Source organism: Hippocampus guttulatus, chromosome 5 (genome assembly GCF_054856545.1).
Source record: "Hippocampus guttulatus isolate MCC_2025c chromosome 5, RoL_Hgut_1.0, whole genome shotgun sequence".
NCBI lineage: Eukaryota > Metazoa > Chordata > Actinopteri > Syngnathiformes > Syngnathidae > Hippocampus > Hippocampus guttulatus.
Window position 1 is genome coordinate 6,757,624 of NC_141265.1, and position 13,401 is coordinate 6,771,024.

Here is a 13,401-nt window from a genome sequence, read left to right on the forward strand (position 1 = left end):
GAACAACATTTGCGTGTTTCTGCAAAAATGGGACAATATGTGTGGCTTTTAGAAGCATGTGAATGAAATGATCATTTTCTTTCGTAATCTTCCTCCATGGGGATTTACTTAGGTCATTACACTGATTGGCTTTGCAATGAAGGATTTTTGTGAAAGCACGATATAAATAAAGATGTATTGTATCGTTTTATTAAAAAGTAATGCATTTTGGATGAAGTGCTTTAATGTGCTTGAATTATCTGTTTCTTTCATAAGAAATTGCTTTTTCACTCGACGTCTGGGGTCAGGTTGCAGGGGAGGGAGCCCAAGCGGAGAGGGCCAGGATTCCTTGATGCTGCTCGATGCAGTTGTCCAAATGATATCATGATAATGAAACCACACAGTTGTGCCCAGTGATTGGCTGGCGACCAGCCCTGGTTGTACCCACTTCTCACCCAAGCTCACCCATGACCGCATGAGGAAGAGCGGTACAAACATTTTGATGGATGAATGTTTTGTAGTACAAATAGCTTATAGAATCTTGATCTTAGAAGAAAGTGTTTGGTCTTTAACCATAGAAAGGATGTATGTGGACCAAAGGTGGACCAAAGGTGAAACATTTGCACAAACTAGAATTATAAAATGGAATGATGGAAAGCAAGCAAGCAGAATGTAAAGCAGACCCTCAAAACTTCATCTTCATCCATCCTTTCCCCCTTTTTGCAGGATTAACCGACTTCCATCTATGGGAGTCAGAACTCAGATCAAGAAAGTACTTTGTCATAGAAAAGTCTTCAGTTTCCTCCACTTCTCTTTCTGGCATCCCTCTCAGTGTCTCTCTCGAGCTGCTTTAAAGCCATCTCATAAACTTGTCTTGAGGTTCATGATCAAGTTGCTTAAAAGTTTTGCAATGTGAGGTCCATATAGAAGACGGCAAGTTGCTCAGAGATTCAGACGTGCTCTCGGCCATGTCCATGGCCTACACCGAACACGTTGATTTTATTAAAAAATTTTGTCTTAGTCCCATTGAGTGCGAGCAGGTGTTGGTAAGGTGACCCAGCCTCTCAATGGGAGGCTCCCATCCCAGTGTTCCCACCTCACAGACACAGTGAGTGAACATACAGGAGGTGGATTACCTGGCAATGAAACAGGTGAAATGTCTCATTTGCTTCGTTTGCCCTTTGTTTAAAATGTATGACGTGTGTGTGTATGAGACAGTGCTGGAATGAGAGGGTGAGCGACACACATAAAGACCCTGCATGCAGATGCCGAGTGACTGCACAGTTCATTGATGCGACTCCCATTAAAAATCCCTCATACCCTCAATAAAAAAGGACTTAACTGGCTCTGCCATCAGCTGGAAGCGTTCAGATCAGCTCGCCAGACAATCAATTTCCCCCAAGCGCGCAGAGCTTAGCGGGAGAAACGGGAGGCGGAGAGTAGGATGTTTCCATTATCACAGCCCGGGCTCGAGGGGGGCTGGGGGCGAGGCGCGCAAGAGCGGCGTGCAGGGCGGAGACAGCAGGCAGCAGCCTCAGCGAGGGAGGTGGCGAGAGAGCTCCGAGAAGCCGTCTTTTCAGAAAGCCATTGACCGCCTGCCCTTAAAAATATCATATTGGATTAACTTCCTAGGGGCGGCCTTTTGAGATATTTTTTTTCTTTCTTTGGCCATAGAATTAAAAGGCAGTGCAGAGCATTACTTGAATTATAAATCATAGGCACTGACTTTCACTGCGTCCAAATTCCACGCATATGTGGCTACACTCTCCCGCGCCAACCGCTGTCATTTTTAATTAAATCCTCCTTATGGGTGACATTTGTAACCCTCGTCCTCGCCTCCGCGTCTCTCCACCCGTGGTCTGGATGGAGACATGAAAGGCAGAGACGGCCGTGGAGCCAGTGCCTCTCATCATGTTGTGCCCCAGAGGTGAGAGAAAGAGAGAGAGAGGCCACACAGGGGGGAGAGGGGTGAATAGAAGCAACTGACCCCAGACACCCTCCACCAGAGGCAGCCCTCCCCATCGTTACTTTTCCGTCATCACAGCCCCGCGCCGTGGCTCTGAAGGTCCGAGAGGAGTAGAGGCAAGCATAAGACGAGAGGGAAATGGAAGGTCTCCACTCCAGTGATGAGTAACACTGACATAGCCCCCCCCCCTCGCTCCTCCCAAACCACCTGCCCCCTCTCTGGCCCAGACACCAATTACTCTGCTACATGTCATCTCCAGAAAAAAGAATGGCTTCACAATCTTTCATGACAGCTAGATGATGATGTGGCTATTTCCTAAAATATGAAACTGTCCGCGTTTCCAATTGCTTGTTTAATTATGTCCTGATTAGTGGTCAAAGCCGTGTGCCCCTCCAGGTTTGGGCGAGAGGGCTATTATTTTAAATACCTTAAAAATTAGCGCCTCAGTCAGTTATCTAACCTTTATTTGGGTAACGGCTTTTTCAGCTGTGTGTGTGAGTCCGGTGAAATCAAATTGGAAAGAACAGTTTAATCCTAGTTAAATCCATTTAATCAAGTGCTATTAAAGTCCAGATTTGTTTTTCCAAATGTGCCCTTAAACACACACACACACACACACACACACACACACAGAGGAGGGGCGATGGAGCGCACATGCAGCAGTAACCTCCTGCGACACCAGCCGCGAGGCCTGGCGTGCCAATCAGCCAGGTGTAGATGAAACGTTCCCAGAAGGCCTGATATCCGCAGTTCATGCCATGTCAAGCCAGGTTCAAACTTCCTCTAGATTGATGGACAGAGACAATCACACGGCCCCGGGACCCAGCATGGAGGTTCACCTGGGGAACTTCCTAATAAGCCCGCTCCTCTTGCAGGCAATGACGCCACAGATGGTAGATGGTTGCTTTGCTTTGAGTTAAGTGTGGGGAATTAATTGACACACTGTCCTCCTGTGTCCTGTGTGTTTCTAATTTGGCATAAGAGGCCACTACAGAGAAGTTGGAAAGCTTATAAAAAACTTCAGTATGTTGTGTGGTGTGCTATGATGTCAGCCGTTCCAGTTGAATATTAATAAGCGGTTACAATAGCTGCTGAAATAGCAACTCTGACTGAGCCTGACACGCGACTTGGCTCAACTCGGCTGTGCTTACTATTCACACTTTTCCGTTGGCAAAAGCAGATGCTAATTTGAGACGGGGTTTGAAGACATCTTCTCGGTTGCGTAAATTTGTCATCATTTACCCATTGTAACAATTTAGTGGATATGTCTTGAAATGACAACAAATAAACATTCATGCTAACATTAGCACAGCGGCTCAGGTGTGCACATTGCAGTGTTCTACCCTATAGTCAACACTTCCTTCTATACCGGCTGCAGCGGCCCATTTTCATGTTCCCTTCTGACTCCTATGCAGAATTGACAGAAAGGGTAAAAAAAAAAATCTGCATCCACTTGACCTTTTCCCACTGACTTAAATGTCCTCTTTCTCCGTCCCATTTGGAATTCTACAGAGTGTCTACATCTGCATTCTGATTATTTCAGCAGGTCAGGAAGTATTCTTGATGGTGAAAGGTGAGTGACAGCTATCCGTGAATGGCCTCTTTCCCGGATGCCCTACTTATGCAATCTCATTGTGAGGAATCTTTGGGTTTGCTCTCTCATTTGATATGTGCCCACACAGTTTCATCATAAGGGATGGTGCTACACTCGGACAAGGAGGGGAGCTATAGCCCCATCAGAAATGTGTGTGGCCCCACTTAAGCCCCTCCAGCATTTTATTTGATATTATAAAATATATCTATAAAATATTTTCTGAGTCCCACTATGTCAAGCCCCACTTCAGCCCCAGGAGAGAAAAAGTCCCGGAGCCGGGCCTGTTCCTCATATTGACAAATGGTAAGAATTAAAAGGAGGAGCCACATGAGTGGCCACAGACTTCCCTCATGCTTAGTGTAGCCTGTTGCCATCTCAGTGCTGGCACACAGAGGATCATTTCCGTCTGGTAGTGACCTGCCGAGCTTTGCCTTCACTCTGCCCTCTTGCCTTCTGCTGTGAGCACAGGGGGTGAAGCGATCTTATTGCCATGGGAGGCGAGCTCGAGGAAGATGGGCTCTGCTGTGGCTGAGTTCACAGCAGGAATTGGATTGAAAAAGAGCTTCCTACGTCCAAAGGGAGCCTGGCATTTGGGCGACCCTGCAGGTGCAGGCATCAACACCCTCTGTCTTTGCCTGCCAGAGAGTGGGGGTTGGCTGGTAGGGATTGAGGGGACAGAGTGTCGCCAGTCCTTTGCTTTCGCACAGGAAACGACACACTAAGGGCCTGATTTACCAAGGGTTTGCATCACAAATACAGGCTCAAACTTGATTTCTTAGACAAACATACCCAAGATTGTAGCGGCCAAACGCGCTTAACTCATTCACTCCCAAAGACGTTTTTAAACGTCTTTTCAGACTTGGTCCAGAATTGGCTGGTACTGAATGAATTTTAATTGACACCCAGCATATTTTGCACATTCTCGAGGAGTATACTCAAGTGATTCATTCTGGGTATCTGTAGTATTAAACATGGGATGGTTTTCGCTGGCTGATTTTACGGCTTAAAAAGGAAGGTCCAGACGGCATAGCTGTGCTTAACCATGACAAGGATGTCCAGGAAAAATGAGAGGCCATGGGGAGAATAGATATTTTACATTTTTGAAATGAAGAAAATTAATGCCACATAGCATCTGTTCAGCAATGCTATTTTATAGCTTCTGAATAATCTCGGGCTGACTTGGAGTAAGTCACAAGCAGGAGTCATGCCATTTATGTTTTTACTGTTTAGATTACATTTAGTTTTGTTTCATGTTTTGTCTTGTTTCCTTGTGTTCCTTTTTCATGTCTTGCTCGCTAGGTTTTGTTTCCACCTGTTCTTGTCAGCCCGACGTCCCTTCGGTCCCTTGTGTAAACCAATCAGATCCCTCCAAACATTTGTGTCTTGTCCAGGTGTTCCTCGCTTTCTCATCAGTTTGCTTGTCTGAAGTTCTGTGATTTCTTTTTTGTCTTTGTCACGGTATTGCTCCTTTTGATGCTCCTGGAAGCGCTCTTTGGTCTCCTTTTTGTCAACCCATTCCCAGTTTTGATTTACGATTTGTGTCTTGTCTTTTTGGACTTCTATTAATGTTTTTTCTTGTTTGTCCTTTTTTTTTGTGTTGACAATATAAACATTTGTTTTGAGTACATCCTGCACTCCTAGTTTAAAATAAAACTAATTAAAATGAAACCTCTCTTTGAATCTCAGATTAATTTGGACTCTTAAACCCAGTTCACATTTATTTCTGTTACACCAGAACACTAAACTCCAGTGTCAGCTGGGATCGAGAAATAATTTTCAACTGACAATGAGGATTGTTTAACTATGGCTGCAATTTTTAGGTGTTTCGAGCAAAAATAATTACGGTTCATGGAGAAAATTACTGCGATTGGCTGGCAACTGATTCAGGGTGTCCCCCGCCTACTGCCCGGAGACGGCTGGGATAGGCTCCAGCACCCCCCGCGACCCTAGTGAGGATCAAGCGGTTCGGAAAATGGATGGATGGAGAAAATTAATCGACTCGATCCGCTTGAATTTTGGGTGAGATACCGGTTTGTAATACAGTTTTAGAGCTGAACAAGGAGACTGCACCAACTAACTATCATACGTGGCAGTGACTGAAATGCAGCTCTAACACCGGTACTACAACAGCGGCTTTTGTTTTTCCCATTTTTTCCAGCAAGCTTTAATTGAGCAACGTCTCCTTTCTATTTCACTCAGCTTGGTCTGGCGTAACTGTCAGGTGGTTGCTGCCGAACAGTGTCTTTCTTTTTCACCGTGCTGTTGCCTGTTTTCTTGTCTGCTATTTGCTCCATTAATTCGGTCAGCAAGTTGTTGTCAAAGGAGGAAAAGTTTAATTTCCTCTGCCGAGCCATTATAATGTAGCTGGTCAAGTTAAGTAACTGTTTGCGAGCATCTGACAAACATCTTTGTTTCTTTGCATCTGACGAAAAAAACCTTTGCTCACGTGCTCACAGATTTGCAAACCAAACCTCTGCTGCTTCGTGAGATACGGGATGTAATGTTTGAAATGTTTTCGGAAAAAAACATTTGATGCATTCATGCCACAAATTGCTTTTCTGATGTCACGTCCGCTCTTCGCTGATTGGTTCATTCCGCTGTTTGTTTGTTCAGATTTTTTCGTCCCTCAGAAATACGCTTGATGTGACTGTGACTAGACTCATTCGCTGATACAGCATCGACTTTGGACACGGAATGTTAGGGTGAGCGAAGCTGAAATTCCGTGCCCGCTATTTGGGATCTTTGTAAATCAGACTAAGTGAGTAGGCATTAGGGGGGTTTACGTGGGCCAAGTAGGGCACTTTTTAGTTCACGTTTACATCTGGTAGGAGATGAACAGCATGATGCTTGTTCACATCTGCCATACAATTCTAAAATGTAGCCTCGGATGCTTATAAGGATGCTTATAAGTAGGATGCATGCTTTCTGCTTTTTGTCTTTTTAATTAAAGGCATGTGTGAGCAGGTCTGTTTTGTTCTTCAAGCTGCCCATCTTTATTTCCACTTCAGTAAATAACTCCATGCATTTAACCTCCCAGCCTTGATTGAAACGCACAGATGGTAAATATTGATCGATATGTTGTTGCAAGAGGTCTCGCTGTAAAGAGTGCCATTTACGTGGGAGGAGCAGCCCAGACGTGACTGTATGTGTGATCAAGAGAGGCAAGATAGGACGACAGTTTTCCATCTCTCTTGTGCAGTATTTCATATTGTTTTACATTACAAATATATGGAAACTCATATAGCCCCATACTTATATATATATATATATACAGTATATATATATACAGTACATATATATATTTTTTTTTACGTGTGTTCTGAAGACCACAGTTGGGAACATTGTAGAGTTAGATACATATAAAATACCGCGATTAAATTTTAGTGTTATTGAATGCACATTAGGTACACCTCAGTAATATACTGAGACCAATAAAAATAGCTTCATCAAGGTCTCTTATCCTGTAATTATCCATCCATCCATCCATTTTCTAACCTGCTTCTCCTCAAGAGAGTCGCAGGGTGCAGGAGCTGATTCTAGCTGTTTTCGGGCAGTAGGCGGGGCATACCCTGAACTGGTTACCAGCAAATCATAGACAAACAACCAATCATGCTCACAATCACACCTAGGGACAATCTAGAGTGTTCAATTAACCTGCCATGCATGTTTTTGGAATGTGAGAGGAAACGGGAGTACCCGAAGAAAACCCATGCAGGCACAGGGAGAACATGCGCACTCCACGAATGCTGAGGCCCGGAATCAAACCCTGCACCTCTGCACTGTGAGGCAGACACGCTAAGCAATCAACATACTGTAACTAACTGATGTAAATTCTTTGAGTTTTTTTTTAATTAGAAACAACTCGGTCTGATGCAATACAGTTCAATATAAATATAAAGGGCCTTAACAGTGCATGAATAAACATGTTCCAAATAATTTGAAAGCATTATATCATTTATAATGACATCATATAAATAGATCAAATATTTATACAACAAACCTAACTCACACAAAACTGAGCACCATCGTTGTAAAAAAAAATGTTAATACAATATAGACATCATGTTCCTAATAAAATGTACAATGTTTACATGCAGCCTTCATTTAGACTGGCTCAATGAGTTCGGATTTATATTGTTGTATTTGTAGTCTGCATCAAATGCAAAAAGCGTCTGCTCTTCTCATGACCGCTTTTAACTTAAACCCCAAAGAGAAATGTCTGTTAAAGGTCAAGAACCTGCTCCTTTCCACCCCTCTCCTCCTCCTGGCATGTGTACTGCAGAGTGGAGTGCCTTGTTGTCTGTGCAGTGTTAAATATTAATTGGGAATCAGTGAACGACTTGTCTCTTAAATGATAGAACAGAAGGGCCCGGGCTTGCCTCAGGCAGCCTACAGGCGCCTTTCTTCTTCCATTTACCTGCAGGCCTGTGCAGCAGCACTTTCTGGGCTTTGACAGGCCTGCCCAGCCGCCTCCAGCCTCTCCCCCTTCTATTTTCCTCCCCCCCACCCGCCACAGTCTCTCCTTCTTTGCTTTTTTCCCTCCTCAGATCTGCTTCCTTTCTTATTTTTGTATGTGCTTACAATGGCTACCTCTCAGGTCTTTTATTCCAGAGCGCTGCGTGCGTGTTTGTGTTGAGGATGCTCCTGCTCTTGGCAGTACACGGAGCCCTTTGAGAGAACAGTGTCAGATGCCAGTATAAAGGACAGTCACGCTGTAAGCCAACATCAAAAATTTGCTGTCTTTCAATCTCTCTGACGTGCTCATAATGTTGAATGTCACCTAATTCTTTCTGGCCTCACTGTTTGTCTTTGCCTCCCTTTGTTCCTCGCCATCCACACTGGCATCTGCAGAGGTGACAAGTTAACCTTCAGAGGCGAGCTTTGACTTGGCCTGACCCTTTTGGATGAAAGGCTTCAAAGAATTACTGTTTCGAATCGCATCACTCTGACCTGTTGCAGACTCTTAATCAGTTCAGCACAGCTCCTCGCGGGGTTTAGAGAGGTTACTTGGAGAAGTGGCAGGGCTCAATGCTCAATGAGAAAGCTGAGAGGAGGAGCTCAGCGGCGGCAGATCCAAGTGTCGGGAAATAAGGGGGCGGGCTTGACTCCCGTGCCATAGCAATGAGTTCACAGGCTCATGAGCACAGGCCTAATCGCACATGACAATATCGGCTGGTGCGCCAGTCGCAACGCATAACCACCCCGCTGCTGGTGCTGACTCGGTTTATTTTCTGATAAAGCCTCTTCCTTCTCGACCGTGCAGTGTGCACAATGAGGGTGGCCCAGGCAGGCCGCAGGGCAACCCACATCCAAAGCCAGACCTAATTATTAAACGGAGCACTTTTGAGTGGATAACATTTTTTGCTCATCAATTAACTTTTCTCTTATGCATTCAGACCCATGAACCAGAGGTTCTCGCATCCATCCATCCATCCATCCATCCATCCATCCATTATTAGAGTTGCTTATCCTCAGAAGGCTCTCAACTTGTGCTTATTCGATCACGCATCTTTGTGATTGTCATTAAAGTTAAGAGTAGGGTATCATCTCTTCGTCTTTCTTTGTCACAAGTAATTAGCCAAATAACAGTCCTGTGATTAGGCACCATCTCATGAGTTTCAATTCAATAACTGGAGGTGTCGCAGCTAACTTGAGCCTTTCCCAGCTGACTTTGAGCAAGAGGTGAGGTAGACCTTGCACTTGTCACCAGCCAATAACAGCACACATAAAAGACAGGCAACCATTCACGGTTCTATTTACACTTCTGGACAATTTAGTCTTCACTATATCACATGCATGTTTGAAGTCCAACATAGATTTGAACCCAGATCTGATGACTGTGCGGAAAACGTGCAACCCACTATCCACTGGGCTTTACCGTTTTAAGATCGATACATAGCAATGGTCAGAGAGACCTATTTTTGGGGGGCAGAGCATATACTGTAAATCAGCCCCAAACAACCCATCCACTCCATTGGTTACCTTCCAAAGCGCAATATAAGTAAGGACCGCTGATAATATGATTTATGAAGTGTGACATTACCCTAACCAGCTGTCAGCCGCAAGCATATTTATTTGATCAGACGCTGCGGAAAAGTACGTAAGAGCAGCCAGGCAGACTTCAGCTTTTACAACTTGAACAAGTAAACAGTATGTAGTAGACGTAAGAAGCTGTGCAGCCATTGCACCCTAGCCGCAGTCATCTTTTCATGATGCACATTTGGGAGATCATAACTTAAAAATGACGCTTACATTTTAAATTGTATTGCATTATTCCTGAGGGGTACATTTGTTGGAGAACACTGTATTATTTTAAATTGTTATACTGTACTAATATTTGTTGTAGGCTTCTGTCAAGTAAAATGTAAGTTTTTAATCTTCCATACTTGAAGCCAACTGAGTATTTCACTCCATTGTTTGACCGAGCTCAGTGTTTATTTTGAGGTCAACACTTTACGTGTTCTACTGTCATCTTTGTTTATTTGGTACACAGGTGTCTCGCAAAAGCGCGACGTAGGTGTTGCATTCCACAGGAACCCAAAAAAACGTGCATTCTTTGCGGACACTTGGCTGGATCATCACCAATACACGTTTGCAGCTTGAACCCGACGGCTTCCTTTGTTTCACACTTGCTGTGAGCTCATAAATTATACAGTAACAAAGATCACAAAGTACCAAAACATCCTCGTCTACCGGTCATTTCACAAGCTATCTTGCTCATTTTCAACTTAGCGTTGATTTTCTGTGATTGTTTTTCTTAATTCCCAAGAGAGAGGCAGCAGGTCGGCTTCACTGGTGTCAATGGGTCAGGAATGCAGGACGAGTGCTTTCCCACGCTGTTAGCTTTCTTCTGTTGGAGACACAAGGCCCTGGGCCGGCTAGGCTCCGCTAATGTAGCCAGAGAGTGGACAAATGGAAAGTGACACTTGTGTGTGTAGAATGGTATTCGTGGTGACGCTTTGACTACAGATAATAAAGTGTTCACCCTGGGGTGATTTCGCCCGGCAAGCACCCCAGATGAAACTCACTTACTCGGAGAGCGAGATGGAAAAGACAGAGGAGAGGGGAGGGAGCCTGGAGAGACAAGGCGGACTGAAGCAGAGAAAAGAGAGATAGCGGGAGGCGAGAGGGATGAAAACAGAACGAGAGAACGGAGACCATCAAGAGACACGAAGGAAGAATTTCCACTGTTTGTAATTGCGGAGCTTTAGGGGTCAGAGCGGGCAACTGCATGGTGATGTCAGCTGAGATTTGTCCCTCTTTGGATCCACCTGTTTTTCTCCTCTAATCCACTGGACTTTTTAGCTTGAGAGAACGCCTACTGTATTAGCTTTGGAAGGTTATCAGTAATTCCCAAACAAGGGGGCGTCTGAGCCAGAGGAGGTCATTTCTCACTAATTTTCCTGATAGCCCATAAAAGGCAGGTCACGATGGAAAGTGCACGAGGTTGCCACATCAACCCTCCTAATAAATTTTCATGGCTGATCCAGTGACATCTGGCTTTCAGAGATTACTTCTAGAGAGAAAATGTAAACATGGCAGCGTCCTGTTGGTTTTGCTCGTCCTCAAAGGGAACCGGTATAAATTAATGAGCTGCTGTGATGCCTTGGCCTTGATAAATAAGGAAGACTGTCAACAAGACGTTGGAGTGTGTTTGGGGTTGTTGGGTTTTTTTTTCACATTGTGGTCTGGGCTGGGTCAAGTGCTTCCACACCAAACTCTTCCAATCATGAGCATGGCATGGGAACAGAAACGGGCCATGCCCAAAACCTCTCCTGAAAATAGGAGGACATATACTTGTCCAAAATGATTTTTTTTTTTTGTTACAGCAAGGAGAGTGAAGGAGGCTTGTCTTCATATTTGTGTCCCTAAACGTTACAAGGGAGCATCGTGTGTCGAATTTAAGTTCACTAGTAGGTGTACCTGAAGACCTCCTCTCAGTCACAATGGCTGCAGTAATAATACGGACGGACCACTTCTTGCAGGCCAACTGAATGACCTCATGTTGGAGTCGGTTTAAAGGAGAGCCATAATTAGGCTCCCAGTTTGTTTTGTTTTTCTCTTCTCTCTTTCTGTGCAGGAAATAGATCACATCTGAGAATAGGGTGACTTCAATGAAATCAAAGATTAGATTTGGATGTTGGGTCCAAGATTGAAACCAAAAAAAAAAAAAAAAGTCTTTGAATGATTAAATCCATTTTTGACATTGTGTTAGGTGTGTGTGCTTGTGAGCAATCAGTGTGCAAGTCATTTAAACGTTGTCACGGTCCTCTTTGCCCTTTGCAACATCTTGCCACGCTTGGAAAGAACGCATGTGGTTCATGTGACACCGCTTTTTGAAAATTAATCTCTCATTTCATCCACACTGAGATGCGCTCACATAACATGCTTTCGACTCCTCTTATAAAGTATGTGCCTGAAACATTCCATCGATAATTCAGCCTCCTCAATAATAAATATTCCCAACTGAGTGCAGGCAGAGTGGAGTTAGGTGCAGACAATGCATTTGTTTGAAGATTATGATGACACAAGCAGCTGTGAATTCAGACAGCTCTATCCACAGAGAAATCATTGCAGTTTGATTTTTATCTTTGCAATTATAGATAACAGAAGCCTGACAAATAATTGCCTTGATTTTTTTTTCCTGTCTGCATAGCCCAGAAAATCAACCTTGAGATGAACAGAGAGCGAGATGAGTGCTCCCAAAAATGGCTTTTCTGATATGCAGCAAGCAGCAGGGTTTCCTCACATGCACTTGAATTGATTAGTACTTGGACTAAAGGCCTATTCGACTTGTCGTCGCAACCTCTACACCCACCCACCCACATACACGATAAGCACCCCGCACTCTCCAAGGAGGGAGCTCCCGCATGGCCTCATACATGTGCCTCCTCTGCTCTCTCACTCATCAGGAAGCTCCTGTGGGGCACTGAGGCTTTGATTGACTGGTGGCCGAGTCGACGGGACGCCTCTATTATAATCATCTCCTTCGCAGGGGGGGGCTGCTGCGTCCAGGGGGTCTGGCCCCCACAGCCTTTGCTTTGTATAGGCAATAGTCAATTAGAGGCAGTGCACTGCCGGAGACGAGTGGGGATGTGGGGTTAATTGCAGAGGACCAAACAGCTGGCTCTATCAAGGCTTATTGTGTTTGCGGCAGTTGTCACGGCAATTGAGGCCTCGCTGTAATCGCTGACTAATCAGGCCTGTGCAGATGACACCTCCATTAGCACAAGGCAGGTATTGTTCAGGATGCCACGCTGCCCCCAAGCACCCCCACCCTCCCGACAGCAAACGAGGCAGGGCCAGAGCGTCATCCAGACCATGATCCTATCAGCCAAATGCGTAACAATAGCTTCAAGTCAAGCGTTACTTCAGGAAAACACACTCACTTTGTTGCAGTCAACTTTTTTTCCCCCTCAAGTTTCATGAGTCCGGGATGTGCTTTTGCCATAAAAGCCACATTTCTAAAAGTCATTGTCGTCACACTCAGCTAGGTGTTATTTTGTGGTTGAGTGTGAATGCATAAATTTGACCTATCCATGTGCAGTCCTCGCAGTCCCTGAAATCAGCGATTCTTGGTGGATCGGAACCCATTTTGGGTTGGTTGAGAAGAGCGAGTAAAAAAAAGTCCGAACCGTTATTACTGGGGGTATAAGATAAGATAAGATAAGATGCCCTTTATTTGTCCTACACTGGGGAAATTTGCAGTCTACAGCAGCAAAATTTGGGGGGGTGGACGACAAAGTGTTTCATTGCCCAAAATAAATGTTTCAGAAAAGAACTGTACACAGTTCAATATAAGTGCAATTTAATATTGCACTTATATTGCACCAGTGTATAAAATACTGGTACATGATAGATT

At 44.5% G+C, this 13,401-nt stretch overlaps 1 protein-coding gene across 2 annotated transcripts in view; it reads left to right on the forward strand.

Annotated features, from left to right (window-relative positions):
• fam222aa (family with sequence similarity 222 member Aa) overlaps positions 1 to 13,401 on the forward strand; it is a 55,414-nt gene that overhangs the window by 30,540 nt on the left and 11,473 nt on the right. The gene's annotated exons all lie outside the window — the stretch shown is intronic.